The following is a 22,105-nucleotide window of genomic DNA, read 5'->3' as shown; positions in this document are numbered from 1 at the left end:
GAGGTAAGTTGAAAGAAGAACATTGCTACTGTCATGGCAGGTTTAATATTTTAAAGCACCTGTTGTCTCTATTAGATGAGAAGTTTTCCACCATACATCTCCTATCAAAACAGCGCCCACATACAGCATGAACATCCCTGCTAGAGCTGACAGGACGTGTAGATGGGGCGATCACAGGGATGAAAGTAAGGCTCAGTCAAGGCACCGCTGCCCTTGAGACCATGGGACTCCCTTGTGCCTTCCTCTGAGCACCCTGACTGAACACCTCTGTCTAGGTGTGGAACCAGCGCCTTCCCACTGCAAACGCTGGCTAGTGACTGAGCCAGCAGAATGTAGACAGTCCCAGAGGCGCATGTGGCCAATAGAAGTGGGAGATACTGAAGACCCGAAGACCTCTAGTTAGGACAAGGGCAGAAATACAGGAAGAACAAACTAAAACCAGATGCAATGGGGTTTACATTCAGATGAGTTGAGTATGAGAAATTTGGAGTCAAGACAGCTCAGACTGCTTTTACAGAGAACCCAGGGTTCGGTTCTTAGTATCCACATCAGGCAGCTCACAAGCATCTGTAACTCCAGCACCACCAGATCTGATGCCCCCTTCTGGACTCAGAGATTACTGCACTCATGTGTGCAACCCCCACATACATAAATACACGCACGCATGCACACGCGCACACACACACGCGCACACACACTATTTAAAATGGAACAGAACTATAGAAACAAAGGCAGTTTTTATGACCTAATTTCCAGGTTTATATTTCTACCGGATTCATGTGGAAGAACCGTGCTTTTCCTGACTGGGAACTCAAAGTTGCTGGCTAGCAGGGGATCTTTCTCAACCCCAGCTTTTTGCCTCTGTACTTCTCAGGCATTTGGGCCCAGGTTGGTCTCTGTGCACTGGGAGTCCTTAACAGGGAGCCACACAGCAGAGTAGAGTGGACTCTGTCCCACAGCAGGAGTGGGGCAGCGCTGAACCTAACTGGCCACAGCCTCTGGGAGACAGCTCTTCTGTGAGGCTGGCTTGTGTGGTGTCTGGTACAAGCTTCTGCTTCAGTTGACTGAATGTGTTCATGATGGGTTTGTAGTTTTTAATAATCATTAGGAGTTATTTATATGAAACTGCCATCAAACCAGAACACTGCATTGATGTGTCCAGCAACTTCAGTACTGTTGATAACATGGGCACATGTCCATCAAGCAACCTTGCTTCCATGTATCATGTGACTCAACTTAGCTGTATCCCCACCCATAACTGTGCCTTTGGTAATTATGCTCAGAGGTCCATACTGGAGATGACTGATTCTATTTTATACCAAGCAAGGACAAGGACAAGGACAAGGTGGCTCTCGGCCTGAAGAGCTCTTCATAGTCGGCTTTTATTATAGTGCTTTGCTCACCATCTAATCCCAGCCCTTCTTTTTCCTCTTTTCTGTTAGAATATGTTTTAATACTTTCATTTAATACTTTCTGGGCACCAATTTCCTGCCTTCTCTGTTCAATTCTGCTTAATCAGGTTGAAGAATTCTTTTCCTCTGTCAAGAAGAAAGCCTGCACTGTTGCTGTAAAGTCTCTTGCTTGGCCTGCAGCCTAATTTCTACCACAGAGAAAACTAATCTTGCCCCAGTCCCTGCAAGTGTTCATAAGTCACTCAACATTTGGGTTGTTGTTTGTTTTTGGACAAGGTCTCGTGTAGTCCCATTTTGAACTGAACTCTTGATCCTCTCCCCTGTCCTCCTCATAAGTCCTGGGATTATGGCCATGAGCCACCATGCCTGCCTGGCCCCCCTCTCTCTCTCTCTCTCTCTCTCTCTCTCTCTCTCTCTGCCTTCTTTCCTTCCATCCTTTCTCCTCCTTTTTTGTTAACTTTTTTTCTCTTTTTCCCAAGACAGCCCAAATGATGTCCTTAATGTTTAGAGAATAATTTAGTCTGTTCATTTGGAAGCATAGTGACAGCAACAATTTCTGGATACAGACTTTGGGTGCAATGAAATTCTCAATGGTTGGATCTCAGAGACCAACACACTGACTCAGAGCAGCTCCAAACAGAATCGTGGGCAGCGGACACACGGCAAGCTCAGGAGGAAGCCAGACTCTTTCAGTCAATGAGACAGAAGTATACACCCTTCAAAAGTGGCACAGATGAGGAATGTGGGGAGTTAGTCCCAAGTGACTCCACAGCCCTGGCTACTACCGTGCCCTGTGCCACATACTGCTGGGGGAGATGGTCCCAGTGCACGCTACTGTGCAGGCACCACCACCGTTCCTGTGGCCATCTGACACGAGATAAGTGTCATCAAGTGGGTTACTAAGTATCTACTGCTCTCCTGAGTCACAGTCATCAAAATAGCACAGTAATGGCAGACACATCGACTAAATCTCCAAAAATGTCCACTGGAGAAAAGACAGTATCTTTAATAAACGGTTCTGGGAAAATGGACACCCACAAGGGAAACAATGAAACTTAACCACAATCTCTCATCTAGTACAGAAATAAAAACCAACCAAACCCCAAACCAAACCAAAACCAAACCACCAAGCAAGCAAGTAATAAAACCCAACTCAAAGTGAATCGAAGACCTGAAAGTAAGACCTAAAACTAAAAGTATTTGAGGAAACCAATTAGATGTACCTGCAGCAGTGCGGAGAGTGATTTTCTGGGTAAGCCCTCGATCACAGGAAACAAAGCCCAGACTGGAAACAGCGCAGCATCCAGTTAAGAGTGTTTCACACAGTGAAGAAAACAATGAAGTGAAGCCCCAACCCACAGAAAGAGAAAACCTGTTAGCTGTTCGCTGCATGTGGGGTTTAGTGTTAGAGCATGTAAGGAAACCCATGTACTTAAAACAAAACAAAACCAGTTAAGGAGTGGGCTAAAGATCTGAATGGACTGTTCTCAAGAAATACAAATGGCAAACCCACAAAAAAATTTCTAGTATTATTAACCATGAAGGAAATGCAAGTCGAAAACTACAAGGAGACATCAGCTGACCCTAGTTAGAATGGATGTAGCAATAACAACGAAGATTAACTGATGGCCATAACCTCATCTCCAAATGAAGATGCTGGTGAGGAGGCACAGAAAAGGGAATTCCTTTAGCACCACTGTTGGAAACATGAGTTAGTGTGACTGCTACAGTGAACATGGCGGGGTTCTCGGAACCAAGCCCAGAGCTTCTGTCTGTCCAGCCCACTTCTGGGTGGACGTCTGACACCAATGAAGTTAGAAGCAGGAATCATGATCAGAAAACAATGGAGCTTTTGTTTTGCGTGTGGATGTATGGTATGCATATGAGTATACATGTTCACATGTATTTGGGCCCATGTATGTATACATGTAGTGGCCAGGGAGTTGATGCTGGGTACCTTCCACAATTGTACTAATCTTTATTTACTGAGACACGGTCTCTCGCTGAATCCAGAGCTCAGAGGCTGAGCTAGTCTAGCTACCCAGCATGCTCCAGGGCTCTCCTGCCTCCACCTTCCAAGTACTGGGAGGGCAGGGGGCTACCATGCCTACCCACCCTTTTTATGTGGGTTCTGGGCATCTAAGCCCCAGTCCTTGTGTTTGTGTGGCAAGTGATTTATCCATTTAGCATCCCCCAACCAACAGCGTATTTTAACACAACAGTGATAAAGGGGAAATGGTTATAAATGACAACAAAAGATAAAAGTCAGCACAATAGAACAGTGAATATAATGTTCTTTAAAGAAAAATATAGCTGAGGCCAATAGTACAAGTAAAAACTAGTAGCAGTAAGGCCTGGACTTCCCTCTAAGTCTTCTAGCTACTGAAAGTCATTTATTCCTAAAATTTGAGATATCTCTTTAAAATGCCCAATTCAAGAAAATTTAATGCTTATTAAAATAATCAATTCTGATATTTATAATTTTTAAGCACTTGAATTCTCAGAAACATCTTTCCCAAAACAAATGTGAAACAAGGCAGGGGTTGATATTTGTTCAATCAAATAAAATTCCCTTGACTTTCACAGACTAAGGAATACAGCGACAGTTACCATGCACCCTGCTAACTTAGATAAAAGCACTTCTCCCTCCTTGGAAATCTCACTGCTCCCTTGATCGACTTCTAAGCCTACTTACTGGCTAGCTTTTCATGGTATCTTGACACAGGGTCTTTCTACGAAGCCCAGGATAGCCCAGAAGTCAGAGGTCAAGATTCTCCCTCAGCTTTTTGGTGTTAGGATTACAGTTGAGATTTATCTACTTTATTTTTCTAAAGTATAGCTTATCAAATCTCAACAGAGCAAAAAATTATCTTAAAACAGAAGCATATATATGTATGTATATGTATGTATGTGTGTGTGTGTGTGTGTGTATATATATATATATATATATATATATATATATATATATATATATATATATATGCCCCAAATCAACCAAACAACAATAAACTTTTAAGTTCAGAAGTCTGAGGATGAAGCCAAGAATTCAAGCAGTTACCGGTGAAGGCAGCTGGAGTGGCCCCTGTTGGCCCTGATTGCTTCCTTCCCTAGGAAGGTTGCATGTTTTGGCGGGGACAGAAAGGGTGATCTTTAGCTTGAGCATGTTCTTGGAAGCATGGTTCTAGGCGGTGAGTGCCAATTCTGGGCTGCACTCCCAGCTCCCTGTGAGGTTCTGAGACATGGTCTTCTCTCATGACAGGCATTTCCCCTCCTATAAAGCGGCGGTGCTTAGAGCATCTGTGCATCCCTGGGTCATTTTGAGGACTGACTGAGACGTAAAGAACTCAGTGTTTAGGCTGTACTGGGATCAATGCATACCATGCTACTCTGAGGTTCTAATGGACTATGCAAATGACCTCAAACATTCTTGAAAAATTACAAAGTCACCATTTTATTTGCTTTCCAGATGTGATTAATCCGCCCGCGGTAGGTATTTCAGTTTATTACACAGCAGCAGGAGGCCTGCAGTGTGACAGATGACTGCAGGTCCAAGTTTAGCTAGCAACAGGTCCAAGTGTAATTACTGTTGCTGTGATGTAAGATACTAACCTCTGCCTTAGGATGGTGTTAGAAGTTAGCAGACAGCCGGGGATTCTGCCTGGCTCTGCGCACATAGAAAGCCTGCTATTGCTGTTTGTACAGGGATATGGCATGGAGAAGCGAACACCAGGGTCTCTGATTCTAAGCAGCATCCCCAAGACAGTGACATCCTGTCCTTAGTAATGTCCTCACAGACATTAGCCCCTGAGCAGGAAGCTGTACAGCCCCGTCCCGTCAGCATTTACACTCACTGAGAGGTGAGCAGTACGGCTCCCTGCTAGGTAAGACCAGTGATTGGAAAAGCTTAACTAGCACCACCCAGCCCTCGCCTCTGATGATGGGACTTGGCTTAGGAATGCCCCATCAGTATCACCTCTCTGTACATCCTATGCGCTGTGGATAGGTCTGCTTACTCTCCCTATCCTACCGGCACCCCTGAGCAGACCTCCTCAATTTCCCAATAGATGCACAGGGCCCAGCGCCAAGGAGAAAGCAGAACTAGCTGGATGGACACTAAGATCTCCACCTCTTCCTTAGTTCCGCATATTCACATTTTATATAAGCACTCTTGACATGGAAAATGTCGCTTGCCTGCTGTCTTTCTTATTAGAGCATCAGGTACCGGGGACAAAGTCACTAGTGAGGAAATGGCACTAGTGAGGAAAATAGAGGTTAATCTCTATTTTCAACTAGACCCAGGATCACCTGGGCGACACGGCTGGTCATATCTGTGAGGGTATTACCACCTTAAATAAGGGAGGTGCTATCCCTGGGGCTGGGGTCCTGGGCTGTATAAAATGAGGAGAAAGGAGAGAGCCAGTTGAGAGCCTGCATGTGTGTCCTGACTGCAGATACAACTGACCAGCAGCTCCGTATCCCTGACACCATGCCTGCCTCTCCTGCCAGACAGACTCTATCTGCCTTTCAAACCACGATCCAAGACCATTTCCTTCTTTAAGTTGGTCATGTGACATATTTTATTACAGCCATAAGAGAAGTAATTTATACATGCTGTAGATTAGTTTTCTAATATATGACTTCAACGAACTATGTTAAATTAGAATATCAAACATACAGAACTATTGTTAGAATTCGGAGGTCACACGCTCTAAGATTTTGCTACAGGTAGGGATGAAGGAATTCCTAGCAGAGGCTCTGGGAAAGAACTCAATCCTTGCCTTTTCTAGGTGGCTAAGTGGTTGCCTGATTCTCCTGGCCAGTGGCCTTTTCTTCCTTTTTGAAGCTGGAAGCACAGAAATGGTGACATATCGCAAGGATTATCCTGGGACAATCTCATCTCAAGGTCCTTCCTTAGCAATGCTTGCAAAGTCCTTTTTAGGATAGGTATCATGTGTGCAATTTTCAGGGACTAAGATGTGGACCTACTATGCACACTGCTGCACAATCCCTCAGGCTCGGCCCACTAGTATGTGTGTGTGCTCAGCTCTGGCAGAGTTGAACCAACTTCTCGGCACAGGAGAATACACTCCAACAGAACTGCAGCGCTCACACATGGCAGAGTAGCTGAAGGCAGCTATGTGTCTGGCTAACTATGAAGCCTCCTAGGAGAGGGAAGGAGGGGCTCTTTAGGGCCCAGTCTTGGCTAAGCCATAAAGCCTCCTAGGGCTAGAAATCAGGAGACCCTCAGGGCCCAGCCTCTGCTAAACCCTTTCCTCCCAGCTAGCGCAGACCTGATTCTGCTTGCTGTGAGGCCTCTGGGACTCCATGAGTTGTTCTGAGTTGCTCTAGTCATGGAACTTGCAGCCACCCGGGGAAGGGCTCCTAGGAGGTAGTCTGCTGCTGTTTGCTAAGTGGGTGCTGCATTCTACTGAGTTCTCTATTATCCACATTTACTGTGTCAGCAGTCATAGTGTTCTTTCCTTGGGAGCTGTGGGGGTTTGGTCTCCAGCAGAAAAAGGTCAGATCATTTGGTGATTTCCCTTGAAGTCCTGCCTCCTACTCCTATGGAGTAGGCTATGGATCCAGAAGAAAACAGCGGTAGCAGTGTTTCTGGAAGCTTGCCATATGTATAGTAGGCCTCTCATACTTTACACTTTTTGTTGTTGTTCTTTAAACTACACAATGAAGGAGTAGGTAGAACTCAACTCTTGGTAATCCAGTCACCTAAGTCAGTATGATGAATAGGGAAGAGAGGCTAGGCTTTAGCTCTATAATGCACAATATATTTCAGAGATGTTTATATGGTCAGCTGTGAATAAGAGCACTCTCTTATTATGTCAGGTGCCTTGTGACTATCAAACCGACTGACACGAACCCAGGGTTCCAACACATAGGCTGTATGCACTCTCCCTGATGCTGGACCCTGAGGCACTAGTTTCAGCCCGTTTCTCTATAGAAGGCCATCCCAGGAAAGCCAGCCTAGGTCATGCATAAGCCCTTTCTAACTGCGTGTCTTACAGTGCTGAGCCACATTGAGACGGTATCGATACAAGGAGTATAGCTGGATTTTCTCAGAGCACACACGTGTACACATGTGCATGAGTACATACACAACTGACATGCTCATATTACAACATGCTGCAAGATGCATTTTAATGAGGAACAGTTGGTCTGGTCCTGCTCAAATGAAAGTCAGCCCAGTAAGAGGGTTACCACCTGCCTTCCCAGCTTGTACAGCAGTTTCTAAATGAGTTCTTCTGTCCCCGACACCTGCAGGTGTTGCCAGGGCCCTGCAATTACATCCAGTGCCATGTCTCTCTCTCTCAGATTGACAGACAATGTCATTCCCCATGATCCAGTGATTCATGCCATTAAGAGATAATAGGACATACAGTGACCAAGGGTACCAAACTATCTCAATTATTCTCCTAGACATCTCCTAGCCTGGGGACATGCTACTGTCTTAGGAGTCCTTGATTATCTGCAAGCCAAGGATGCTTCTAGTTCTTGATGCCTATGTTTAAGACGCTGCATACAGAGCCAGTCAGCTTAGTAGGCACTGTGGAATACACATGGCCAACACACTGCAGTTAAGAATTAATTGGGCCTTTTCATTTGAAAACCTGACGCCCAGTCACACGATGAGAATACCTATCAGCTTCTCTGTAACACTTTCAGGCATGAGTGACTCAGCCTCAGATATTCTGGCCCCCACCCCCCACCCCAAATGTTTAATTGCTATCAGTTCATTAAAATTGCAAGGAAAAAAATTTAAACATGAACTTAACACAATTTCTCACTCTAATGTTAGTATCCTAATTTTTTAAATCTTATTTTGGTGATAGCAAAGGCTTGTGTTTACTTTGCTAATAAGATTGAGCATAAATTATTAAGCTATTTACTATATTATCGAAGGAATTTCAGATTATATTCTGAATAATTTTGCCTTGACATCCACCAAAGGAGTAGATGTGATGTGTCCCTGCATGGCCTCGGTGACCTCTCTCTGTCAGGATGCCTACCCCTCGGACGTGGACTGTGCCAGTGAAACAAACCGAAGCCCAGCATCTGCCTGTCACCTCACTGTGACTCCTGGGGAGTCTGCATTTCATCTGACTCAAGAGACATGAAAAAAAAAACCTTCCAAGCTCTGAACTTCTTAGAAAAGACTGAAGACATTTCTTATGTGTAAATTCATTTCCTGCCTCACTCAGAAGCAGTTAACAGCTTGAAGTGCAAACTAACAAGGGTGGAGGATATGATGCTGGTAGCCCCTGTCTCAGGCTAAGTAAGACTTTCTATCATCCCTGTCTCCTAAGGGCCTGACGTGGGCTCAGTGGACAGCCTGCTGAGCTCCAGCACACGCCCTGTGGAAGGCAGCATCCCAGAGAGAATCTCCAGCACTGAGCTTTTGCTTTGAATATAGACATATTTTTGTGTCAAAAAGTGATCTCTACCATAACTGCATCTTAATTCTTCAAATACAAGCCTCAAAACCCACCTCTTGGGGTAAGTGCCATTAATGCAAATTGCTCGTCCATTTTTGACACACAGGCAGGTCTTGGCATAAAGAGGAACAAAGGACGACACTTTGATCTAATGTCTATAATCAGTGCCCAGGATAGTAGTGAAAATCTGAGGTCATTTGTTCTAAATTGGAGTAGCATTAATACGAGTTGGAGCGGCTCCACAGGCAGGGTTGGAGAGAGGGAGTTTGGATCTGGTCATCTAATAAGAAATACAATTTCTGTACCACTTTTACCCCAGCACGTCCTGCAGGCTGGGCAAAGTGTAGGTGGAAGGTTTGTGGCTGGGCTGGTGTCTCAGTCCCTTCACTGGAGTCTTGCCTGGTTATGGACATGGCTGGTTCAGGTTCCTGATCCCCCACTGCTGGGAGTCTCAGCTACATTACCATCACAGACTCCTGGGAGTGTCCACTGCATTACATTCCCAGCTCCTCCTCAAGATGGTCCCCAATTCCAGTTGTCTCTCCCAGTACTCTCTTCTTCCATTCCTCTGCACCTGATCCCTTCTGTCCCTGTCCCTATTGTTCCCCAGTGTATCCTCAATTTTTACTCCAGTTTCCCTTCACAGGGAGGTTCATTTGCCCCCCATCCCCTCCTTGTTACTTAGCCTCTCTGGGTCTGTGGATTACAGTGTGATTGTCCTTTAAAGCTAATGTGCTGGGGAAAGGGAGGTACAGAAATTGTGGGAGTGGCCAGCCAATGGCTGTTCCAGCTTGAGAGCCAAGCCTTTAGAAGGAGCCCATCCCTGACACTGTCTAGACGGCTAGGAACCAGAGGCAGGATAGCCTGGACACCTAGGATAGAACCAGACACGACTGACAAAAACTAAAACAAGCCAATGACGTGATTCCTAAGGGTATCCCACTATATTCATAGATAGGAGCTTGGAATAATCATGGTCAGAGAAGCTGCATGGGTCTACACCAGTCCACTGCTTATATGTTATGGTTGTGTACCTTGGTCTTCCTGTGGTACTCCTAACAGTCCCTGAGTCTCATGCCTGCTCTTGTGACCCTTTTCCTCCTACTGGGTTGCCTCCTCCAGCTTTAATATGGAGGGAGGTGTGCCTAGTCTTACTGCAACTTGATAAATAATGCTATGTTTGATTGATATCCCTGGGAGGCCTGCCCTTATCTGAAGAAAAGCAAGGGGAATGGATGGTGGATGGGGAGGAGAAACTGTGGCTGGAATGTAATATGTGAGATAAAGATAAATAAATAACAAAGAAATACAACAGGTAAATTGTGTTTCTTGTGGTAAGGATATTTATATCTACATAAAATGTGAGCACACCCTTCTAAGGAGCAGGTAGGAGTCTGGATAGCCATCAGGCAGTAGCACCCTCTCCTTGGCACCAGGCCCTAGTATGCACTGGAAGATAAGATCTTTCCCAGCAGGGCCAGGATGCATTACTGATGAGATCCTTTCACTATTCTTTCCAGTCACCAGCAGAGCCATCCTCACCCCAGAGCCATGTACACAGGAGTGATGAAGGTGCTGGAAATACAACTAGAATCTTCCAACGCATCTTCAGGTAATCAATCAAACTCAAATAATTGCTATTGAGCTTCCTTCCCACGAGGTAACCATGTTCACTTTCTACTTTTAAAGAAAAAGCAGTCACGGGTGATGGTAGTGTCCCTGTCCTTTGTCGTCCTCAGAGGTTCTAGGTGTCGTTTCCATATACTAGCTAGAATCATCTCTGAGCCGCTTTGCTCAGTGAACTGCAGGTGTTTCTGTTGTCTCAAAGAGCTTCACGAAAGACAAAGCACAGATAACACTGTCTCCTACAGGCTGTGATGATGAGACATTCAGCTTGGAAAGAGCTAGAAAACTAGCTAAGATCAGTTCCCTGGTATAAACACTCTGTAATTACAGAATGACCAACCAGAAATTCACATCTCTGCCTATGTTTTCCTTTGTCTCCAAAGTTCCATTGCACATCATTCCAAACCGCCTTTCCTAGACGTGTCCTCTTTCTATTTTGAATATAAAGTTTTTAAAAGGTAACAAACAGACAAAAAACCCATTGGTCCAGCCAAAAGTCACTTAAAATAACTAGGATATGTTTAATAGGGATGTACTTAAATATTTCTGTCACTACTAAAGGGCAGAAGCAGCCCTGAAGATGGCCGTTTACTATTCATGTCCCTGGGTCGTACTTTCTTCTTGGCTGAACTTACTAACACAGTTTTAATCACTCCTACGTGACAAAAAGGATGGGGGTCACATTGCAAATAGTTTCCGCCATTCTCTACTCTGCTTCTCTCAGTGTAGCTTCCCATGGTAAAGCAGCACTGCCCATGGTGAGCAGGGTAGACACACACTGCACCCCCGAAATCGCTCAGAAGAGCCCACAGCCTTGGCTGCCCCGACTACGAGTGGCACTATTGGGAGATGTGCCACGCAACTGCACTAGATTCTGACTCACAGAAACCTCGAGATGATGAAGATGCCATAAAGCTGCTAAGTTATGAGGTAATTTGTTAAACTTCCATAGGAAAGGATGACCAGCAGAAGTCTAGAGAACACATATGGGAAAAGATGTGCAAATGTCTTAATTAAAAGTCCCAGGTGATGGGGAGGTGGCACAGCTGTTAAGAGTACAGCTGCTTCTCCAGAGGACCCAGGTTCAATCCACGGCACCCACATAGTGGCTCATAATCACCCAGGGGATCTGACTCCCTCATGTGGCCTCTGGAGGAACGGGATGCATAGACACACATGAAGGCAAAACACTGATATAGGCAAAATAAAATAAATTTTGAAGTGAGTCTAAACGAATCAATGTGAGTGAGAGTGGAGGGGCCGGGACACAGCAATGCTGCTGCTCTACACTCCAGTGGGCACCTTAGGAAGCATCACGGTGATGTCTAGTAAAGAGGAAGTGAGCACAGGACCACGAGACAGTGCCACTCCTGTGCAGTCTGCACTCCACAGGAAGGGATGCAGAAGTGCCAACCTCCCCTCCCTGTGACTCAGGTGACATGAGTTACAAACCTCCAGCAGGGTGTGGGCTAGAGACTGGGGTGGTCAAAGGCAGAAATAACCCCAGGAGTTGATGCCCAAGGCAAACAGAGTCAGACTTCCGGAGAACACCAACTCTCCACTCCTCTTAACACACTTCTTTCCCTTCCTTGGCCCCAGTGACTAGGCCCCACCCTCCCCAGCACTTTCCTTTTGCCACCTTCAGCTTCTAAATTGTTCCCTGTCTAACTCCCAGTTTAAAAAAGTGGAGCTCATGTGCCACAAATGGGTCTTGATGCTTTCTGCGTCTTTCTGGAAAATCTAGAGGAAAATCATTTCCCTACCCCTTCCAAGTTTCTGTCCCTAGGCTCGTGGCCTGCATGCAGCTTGCTAGTCAGGTTCCCATCACCCGACCCCTGAGTCTCCTTCTTGCCATTTCACTTTTTAAAACCCTTGTAATTATGTTAGGCCCATTCAAGAAACCCGCTTTAAAGCCAGATGATTAGCAAATTTGAGTTCTGCCATGTAACCTAACACAGTCACAAACCTGAAGTTTAAGATGGTGAAGATGATGTCTTAGTAGGGTTTCTATTGATGTGATAAAACACTATGACCAAAAAAGCAGGGTAATTTGGCTTACACTTTCATATCGAGGTTCATCATTGAAGAAAGTCAGGACATGACTCAAACAAGGCAAGAGGTGATGCAGAGGCCATAGCAAGTGGCTGCTCACTGGCTTGCTTCCCATGGCTTGTTCAGCCCGCTTTCTTAGAGATCCCAGGACCACCAGCCCAGGGATGGCCCCAACCAAAAAGGGGCTGAGTCCTTCCCCATCAATCACTAGTTCAAAAATGCCGTATGGTGAGTTTTAAGAAAGCATTTTCTCAGTTGTGGCTCCCTCTATTCAGATGACTCTAGCTTGTATCAAGTTGGCATAAGACTGACCAGCACAGTGGGGAAACCTGCAGGGCTGTTATCCTGTTTACCACAGGGCGCAAGAGTGAAATGGGGTTAAAAAGTGGCTGGCCAATGTTGAAATCAGAGAAGTAAACATCTCTTTGGCTGCCCACTCACAACTTCTCATGCTTTATGTAGACTCTCTAGAACAGTGCTTCTCAACCTGTGGTGTAACCCCTTTGCAAACTGAGAAACCCTATCATAAGGGCTGTGTCGGACCATCAGAAAACACAGGTATTTTCATTATAATTCATAACAATAGCAAAATTATAGTTATAAAGTAGCAAAAAGAATGGTATCATGGTTGGGGGTCACCGCAACATGAGGAGCTGTATTAAGGGTCATAGCATTGGGAAGGGTAAGTCTAGACTAAGGACTACCCTGCCTTCATTTCCCAATGCTAATGGTAACAAGTGATCACAGTCTGTCTAACTGGCTTAAAGCAACATACACCTAACATTCCTAATCAAAAATCAGTAAGAAGGCTCCTTCTGCTACTGTTTTGATTGCTTTTGATGCTCAACTCTTCTAGTTGTATTGATACCTGGAAATGGCATTACAGAGCCAGACTCAGCACTGCATCTAAGGCTGGAGCAGAATGCTTTCTAATGGGAATACAGAAAGAGGAAGAGCGAATCGCAGATGCCCAGGCTCAGAGCTTTGGTAATGGAATATATGAAGGTTCTTACTCCTCATTTCTGCACGTCTGCCTTCTGACATCACTTTGCAGAGTGCTCTGTTGACCACATGACTTACGTGGCCAATCCAATGGGATGTTATCAAATACATAGGCAGAAGCCTAAGGTCACTGTGTTCTTGTTCCTCACCCTTTACTACCCTACCCTATGGTTGGTACGAATACATGTGTGAGCCCTGCAGAGATCAGGGAAGGGGCATTTACAGTAGCAATGGAGAACTGTAGATAGACAGACGGTGTCCACAGACTTGGTCCAGCAGTGTTTTGAATGCAGGCTATCCATGTATCTCTTGAACACGTATGATTAACAGCAGGTACTGTGTGGCAGGTATCTAGGTTTCAAGAAGACAACTGCAAATGAAACAAAGTCCTAGAACTCATGAGCTTCTAGGGTCTGGAAATTGACATAAGGTATTTGATGTGTGCCGTGGTGAACTACATTATAGAGAAAAATAGTAACCGACATTATGATAGGAGGTGGGTGGGTGATCACTGATAAGGCAGTGTGTTTCAGCAGAGTCTGAGTGACACAAGATGACAGACACCCTAATGAGAAACACACTATGAACAGAGGGACAGACAGGTGCACAAGCCCTCCCCAATGGGCATTTGAGATACTTTCGTGTCAAAGAGCAGCAGGAAGGCTGCTGTGGCTGGACCAGTGTTCATAAGGGGAGAAAAGTCAAGGTCTCAGACTTGTGGGATGCTGTCAGCTTTCACCCTGAAACCCACAGGTTGATTTTTCCTATTTTAAATTTTTCATTATAAAATATATGTAAATGAAAGTGATAGCTGTAGCCATCTTGAATGCGGAGCCCGTGACACTCGTTCTGTTTCCTGGGTTCGCTTCCTTGTGCCACTGTTACTATTTCTAACGGTTCCTCAGCCCACACAGAAGCTCTGTCAGCTTGGTGGCTGGCCACCTCACAGAGGGCTGAATGACCCTCCCCTTGCCTATCCCACACAATGTTTGTCACACTTTGGTCTGTCCTATTTCACCTCAAATTCAGGGTATATCTGTGCAGTCACTTATGTGAGAAATTCATTGCTTCTCATGGTCGAATGAAGTTCTCTTAACCCCGCATATCACGTTGTATTTGTCCAAACGTCTGAGCATTGGGAGGTGGCTGGCCTGCCACTTGTTTCAGTGAATAAAGGATGAATAAAGGAATCGGAGTCTACTTTTGGTTGTTTTGGGTATAGGAAAGAAGAATGGAATTTTGGGGTCCCGTGGACCTCTGGATGACCCTGATGAGGAGGATACAATCTGCCTTAGACAGGGAGTCTGTCAGACAGACTGCAATACTGTAGGATAACTGCGGAGCAGGGAAAGTTACTTTGCAGGAGAATGCTTGAAAACGACCCAGACATAACACAGATGCTTTCAGGCTATTCAGAACAAGAGACTGTGGATGAAAGTAGCAGGAGAAAGTCACCCGAAGTCAAAGGAAGAGTGGAAGACGCACGAGTGCCATCAAGACGATTTGCTTTCTGTAACTCTCTGCTTATACACCTGGCTAAATACTGATGCCCACACTCCATTCTCACTGAACACGTGATATGGGACAACGTCTTCGAACCATAGATGAGATATTAGCCCCCTCACAAACCTTAAATTCCACAGGATATGCACAGACTGCTTACTGTGACCTAGGCACTGCTCTGAGCATTCCCCAAGCCTTAGTCTACTGTTAAAAACTATAAATCAGGCTTTATTACCCCCTAAATTGTAGCTGAGCAAACTACCTAGAGAGGGCAAGTGCCCAAAGGATGATGGCACAATCTGAAAGGGTGAGGCCACCATGCCAAAGCCACACTGGCTCCAAGGAAAAAGCCCGATGAGCCAGGGGCCTGTGGGGGAAGGGCTCCTCCTGGTAAGGTCTGCAGTAATTCTTTGCTGCGAGTGCTCTCTGGACTCCTCTCTCAGGAGGTGGCACATCTGACACACTCTGGTCGCTGGTTTTGCAGGTCGGCATCCTACCAGATAACTGCCTGAGATAATGGACCTGATGATGGCCCGGATACGTAGGTTCCATGGTAGTTTTACAGAACTGCATTGCATCTGGGAGACAGGTGGAAAGAAGAAATTTATTTCCTGAAAGCTCTTCCTTGCAAACATAAAATACTGCAAACTATGCCAGAAGTATTGTGTATTATTTTACACACAATGCAAAGCCGATGCTGAGTATGACGGGGGACGTAGGCTGTGGTTTTCACTAAGACGGGAGGTGGGGTGAAGCTAGGATTCATGCAGCAGGCAAGCTCCTGTTGTGAAGTACTCATAGTCTCCATGAAAGGAACTTAACTTTACAGATCATTATCTGTTTCACAGGAGCTTTTGCAATCTGCTTATCATGATGTCAAAGGACTTCAAGGAGCAGACTGAGAAGCTTGCCTGAGAGTCCCTGCTCAAAGAACACATTAACATCTTGAGTGATGTGCACAAGTGTATTGTATACACCAACCGCTCTGCTTAGAGAACTCATTCATCTCAGTGCAGATCACTGAAAGCCAAGTGCATTCAACACTTACGTACTGGGGACTAACTGGAGGTGGCCATGGCACTATGGTCTAGAGGGGGAATGGACATAGAAACCTGGGTGGGACGTCCCTGCTTCGGTGAGCTGCTCTCACATAGGCCTCCAGCATTCCTTCCCTGCATGTCTCTTGCCTTGTCATGAGGTCTCAATCACCATGTGTGACAATCTTACTCTACAGGGAACACTTACTGTGGACAGGATGTGTCTGCTCTTGTGTTGGAAGACTGAGATGTCAGGCATAACCTGTGCTGCAGCATAGCATGGCTGATTCTTGAGGAAGACACATTCTCTGACAGGTTTAGTATAAACATTATCTTCTTAAACCCAGAGTTCTCAGTCTTCAGTACTGAACATTACTTCCCTGTGACTTCCCACTGCCCACAATTGCTTTGAGTGTGAAAGAACATCAGACACGGCCCTGTGCACTCTGTATCAACTTACGACCCTTTCACACTAAGACTTTCATTCTTCACTTGCCTGAGTCCTCACCTTCCAAACCCAGCTCTAATCTCACATCCGTGAAACCTTCCAAGTGGAAGTGGGAGGTCCTCTCTACGTTGACAGTTCCCAATGTCAATTCTACCTTGTCAGTGTCATACGCTTCCCCACGAACCCTTCTCAAGTGTCTTTGTCCCAGGGGCAAACACAAGACTCAGCCTCCATAATTGGAGGTAGCATGAGCGTTAAGAAGACTGGCGAAGCAGATGGGGCAAGGGAAGGCAGAGCAAAGGCCAGAAATCTCAGGGCAGCTTCGATGTGCTTCTAGAAAGCAGCAAAGACTCTGCTTCCAGTCATTCTCCAAATGGCCCAGTGTCTGCCTTTAAATTCCCTTCCTACTGAGGCTGTCAGCTGTATCCTGCTTCCCAAAGAGCTCTGGCTCTCAGACCTCTTCAAGGACTTTCTCCCATGTTACATTTGATACTGTGTGACTCAGCACTGGATAGGTCACACATTTGACTGACACGTATCCACTGTTTTAATTACTAGAATAAAAATCCCACAGATTGGGGACCATTGGAACAACAGGTCTGGAGTTTGGGAAGTCTAGATTCTTCCATCTAGACTGCCAGAGCTGCTCGCAAGTTCATGTAGAGTGCCCCTGCTGTGTCTTCACCTGGTATCAGTCAAGATTCAAGCCTGGGAACTCTGCCACATAACATGTGTCCCAAAGCCTGCACTCCTTTCATGGTTCTGGTTGTTTTCACAAAAGAATTTCGGGGAGACATGAATATTGAGTAAGCATTTCCCCTCCTAACACCCTAAAAGGCAAGTCCACACCCAGACTTCTGTATCTCAAGTGGCAGTTAACACAGTTCTGAAACAGTTTGGGCACTTCAGAGTTGGTGACAGAATTTTTATCCAACCCATTTTCAGTGGGCAGAAGAAGTGCCAGTGGTGTCAGCCTACAGTACAGACTGGGATAGCCCCTGACAAGTGGGACAGACTGGGATAGTACCTGACAAGTGAGACATAGGGTCCATTCTGGAAATAGTCACTAAGTGGAAATGGGGTGAACACATGTAGAATAATTACAAAATGACATGAAGACTCAGGAAAGCTCTAGAAAGCTGGGACCCACTCACCATAGGGGGCTGTGTTTCCAAAGAGGTGCATTATCTCTAAGCTTCGGAGGTGGGACAGACACCAGGGACCTTCCATGTTCACAAGCTGCTGAAGACAGCTTTTAATCTAACAAGTTTTCCCACCAAGTGTTGTCCTAGGTCTGACTAGATTCACTTCAAAACCGAGAAAAGCCATCCACAAATTAGGCAGTTATGCCATCAGGCTAACGACATTTGATTGCTAAGTTGAATAGATTGTGAAAAGCCCAGAGAATTAGGGAAGAACACCTTTGGTGTGGCTGCAAGGGTGCTTCCCGAGATGAATTGAGTGAGGGAGGCCTGCCCTGACCACGGGCTGCCCTGTCACTTGGGTGGGGGCCCCAGGCAGCATCAAAAGAGGAAAAGGGAGAAGGTGAGCTGAGTGCCTGCATCACTTCCCTCCTCCTTGGTCTACCCAGATGTGAGCCAGCAGCATCCCACCCCTGCTGCCACAGCCGTCAGCCACGCCTGCCTCCGTATGGTGAGGGAGGCTGGTGGACCTCACTGCTATCCTCACTGTCCGTCCCACTCACAAGAGTCACAACGGAATAGCAGAACCACCACAGCAGCCAGTCCAAAACCTCCACAAAGCTCAGGCTACTTTCATTGCTTGTATCTAAGAGCAAGTTCAGTGCCCAGATACTATTTTCAGTGAAGATGGAAACATGAGTGGTCTGGAGGCAACTGCATGCTGTACGTATGAGCAATTCAGGCTCCAGAGCCTGATTCTTTGCTTTTAAACTCATCAGCCTCCCTAGCTCTGGGCATCTGCCATTGCTTTTGTCTCAACTGCACTTCTCTCTCTGCCCTGCCCCAGTGGGGCAAAGGAGAAGGATGTGTATGTGAGCGCATGAACATGTGCATTCAATGTCACTGTCGGCATCTCCTTGTCATTGTGCACAGACATGCTGAGGACACTTCCCGGTGCTCAGCTGCCCACCCCCAGGCTACAGTAACAACACAAGGCATTGCAAGCCGCAAAGCTAGGCACATAGTAGAGGCTCATGAAATGGTAGCGGTTATTATCACGATTAAGACACAATTAGTCCCTTGATGCATGCAATTCTCCTCTGTGTGCCCAGTTCCAACCCTCGGGAGGAGGGAAATTATCATTGCTGATTGCACAATTAGGGGTTCAAGTGAGATGAAAGCTAATTGTTCAGCATCATCTTGGCTGATGATGCTCTGAATGGTACTCAGATTGATACACGAAAGGCAGCGTAAACATTCTACACGGCTTCCACTGACAGGATCCATACTAGTTCAGCAGTGTCCAAATAAACACAGGCTGGAAGGAAGTGTGGAGTAACAGCTATCCATCAAGTGTGTCCTAACTGATCTGCAAAGGAACAGACGAGATGCACCATGGCAGACAGCAAAGCACACGATATTACATGTGCTATGGTCTTAATTGTCTGTGACACCAATTTAACACTCCAGCAATAAAGAATGCAGTCTTGCATGGTTTAAACTGGGGGTGGGGGTGGAAGAAAACAAAAAGGAAAGGAACTGGAAAACCGTCTTGGGATTGTAGCCACACACTGGGGTGGAAGGAGACTAGGAAGGAACACACCCTCATTTGCTCCTAACACGGTTAGCTGATCTGTTTGAAATTAGATCCATTTTCAACTGTTCTAACTTAATTATTAAGCCATTTCTTAACTTCATGAACAAAGTTTTCATGTGCTTTCAAAGCTGGCCCTGAACTAATAGCCCCCTCACTTCAGTGGTTTTGGAAATGAATGTTAGATGGGAAGAAGAACATTTAACAGTGTTTGTCTAAGGGTCAAAGCCCTGAAAACACAGCATAGTTGTACACAGAATTCAGTTCATCTGACGGCCATGCTGGCCCTCTGTCAGGTAATGAAGCGAGCATGCCGCCCTAAAATGCTTGCTCTCTTACCGAGAGTGGCTGCAGGGTGGAAGCTGAGCTGTGCCACTTACTCAAGTGAGCCACACACACCATAGCGTTGCGTGTAAAGGTCAGAGGACAACTTGCAGATACTGGTTCTCTCCATCCATCATGTATGTCTTCCGGATCTAACTTGGCTGCTTTTTGTCGCTGAGCTGTCTCACAGGCCCTCCTGTGGTTTGCATTAATGTCATTCACATTATAGTCTCTTAAGGTGACCTGCTTTCTCCTGCCATTTTGGAAGAAGTCAACGGTTCATGGGTACATTAGAAATTATAGAGTAGAGTTCTCTGCACCCAAATCCCGTGGGAGGGAGAGCTAAACCTTCAGAGAGGCAGACAAGCCTGGGAAACCAGAAGAGACTGCTCCCTGCACACACATCTCGGACGCCAGAGGAAAAAGCCAAAGACCATCTGGAACCCTGGTGCACTGAAGCTCCCGGAAGGGGCGACACAGGTCTTCCTGATTGCTGCCGCTGCAGAGAACCCCTGGGGAGCACCCCACGAGCGAACCTGAGCCTCGGGACCACAGGTAAGACCAAAATTTCTGCTGCACGAAAGCTGCCTGGTGAGCTTGGGTCACACGGAAGCAGAATTTCTCTAGGACCGGGCACGTTCTGTGTTTAGCGGAAGTCCCACACCCGCGGATCCCGGCCCGCAGCAGCTCTCTGCTCCCAGACCCGGTGAGAGAGAGACCCAACCGCCTGGTCAGGTGGGCACTCCGGAGGCTGCAGAGCGGAAGAGACCACCAACACTGCTCACCCCTGCCCACATCCCTGGCCCAAGAGGAAACTGTATAAGGCCTCTGGGCTCCCGTGGGGGATGGCCCAGGAGCGGCAGGACCCCTGCGCCTGAGACACCGCCGGAACCTGAAAGAAACAGACCGGATAAACAGTTCTCTGCACCCAAATCCCGTGGGAGGGAGAGCTAAACCTTCAGAGAGGCAGACAAGCCTGGGAAACCAGAAGAGACTGCTCCCTGCACACACATCTCGGACGCCAGAGGAAAAAGCCAAAGACCATCTGGAACCCTGGTGCACTGAAGCTCCCGGAAGGGGCGGCACAGGTCTTCCTGATTGCTGCCGCTGCAGAGAGCCCGTGGGCAGCACCCCATGAGCGAACTTGAGCCTCAGGACCACAGGTAAGACCAAATTTTCTGCTGCAAGAAAGCTGCCTGGTGAACTCAAGACACAGGCCCACAGGAACAGCTGAAGACCTGTAGAGAGGAAAAACTACACGCCCGAAAGCAGAACACTCTGTCCCCATAACTGACTGAAAGAGAGGAAAACAGGTCTACAGCACTCCTGACACACAGGCTTATAGGACAGTCTAGCCACTGTCAGAAATAGCAGAACAAAGTAACACTAGAGATAATCTGATGGCGAGAGGCAAGCGCAGGAACCCAAGCAACAGAAACCAAGACTACATGGCATCATCGGTGCCCAATTCTCCCACCAAAGCAAACACGGAATATCCAAACACACCAGAAAAGCAAGATCTAGTTTCAAAATCATATTTGATCATGATGCTGGAGGACTTCAAGAAAGACATGAACACACTTAGGGAAGCACAGGAAAACATTAATAAACAAGTAAAAGCCTACAGAGAGGAATCGCAAAAATCCCTGAAAGAATTCCAGGAAAACACAAACAAACAGTTGAAGGAATTAAAAATGGAAATAGAAGCAATCAAGAAAGAACACATGGAAACAACCCTGGATATAGAAAACCAAAAGAAGAGACAAGGAGCTGTAGATACAAGCTTCACCAACAGAATACAAGAGATGGAAGAGAGAATCTCAGGAGCAGAAGATTCCATAGAAATCATTGACTCAACTGTCAAAGATAATGTAAAGCGGAAAAAGCTACTGGTCCAAAACATACAGGAAATCCAGGACTCAATGAGAAGATCAAACCTAAGGATAATAGGTATAGAAGAGAGTGAAGACTCCCAGCTCAAAGGACCAGTAAATATCTTCAACAAAATTATAGAAGAAAACTTCCCTAACCTAAAAAAAGAGATACCCATAGACATACAAGAAGCCTACAGAACTCCAAATAGATTGGACCAGAAAAGAAACACCTCCTGTCACATAATTGTCAAAACACCAAACGCACAAAATAAAGAAAGAATATTAAAAGCAGTAAGGGAAAAAGGTCAAGTAACATATAAAGGGAGACCTATCAGAATCACACCAGACTTCTCGCCAGAAACTATGAAGGCCAGAAGATCCTGGACTGATGTCATACAGACCCTAAGAGAACACAAATGCCAGCCCAGGTTACTGTATCCAGCAAAACTCTCAATTAACATTGATGGAGAAACCAAGATATTCCATGACAAAACCAAATTTACACAATATCTTTCTACAAATCCAGCACTACAAAGGATAATAAATGGTAAAGCCCAACATAAGGAGGCAAGCTATACCCTAGAAGAAGCAAGAAACTAATCGTCTTGGCAACAAAACAAAGAGAATGAAAGCACACAAACAT

General features: G+C 46.0%; 1 protein-coding gene across 4 annotated transcripts in view; it reads right to left on the bottom strand.

Annotated features, from left to right (window-relative positions):
* Positions 1 to 22,105, bottom strand: part of Cdkal1 (CDKAL1 threonylcarbamoyladenosine tRNA methylthiotransferase) — a 553,071-nt gene that overhangs the window by 1,324 nt on the left and 529,642 nt on the right.

The sequence above is a fragment of the Rattus norvegicus genome, chromosome 17, assembly GCF_021556685.1.
Source record: "Rattus norvegicus strain SHRSP/BbbUtx chromosome 17, alternate assembly SHRSP_T2T, whole genome shotgun sequence".
Classification (NCBI taxonomy): Eukaryota; Metazoa; Chordata; class Mammalia; order Rodentia; family Muridae; genus Rattus; species Rattus norvegicus.
Note: the sequence above shows the minus strand (reverse complement) of the source record. Positions and strands in the feature narration are given on the sequence as shown.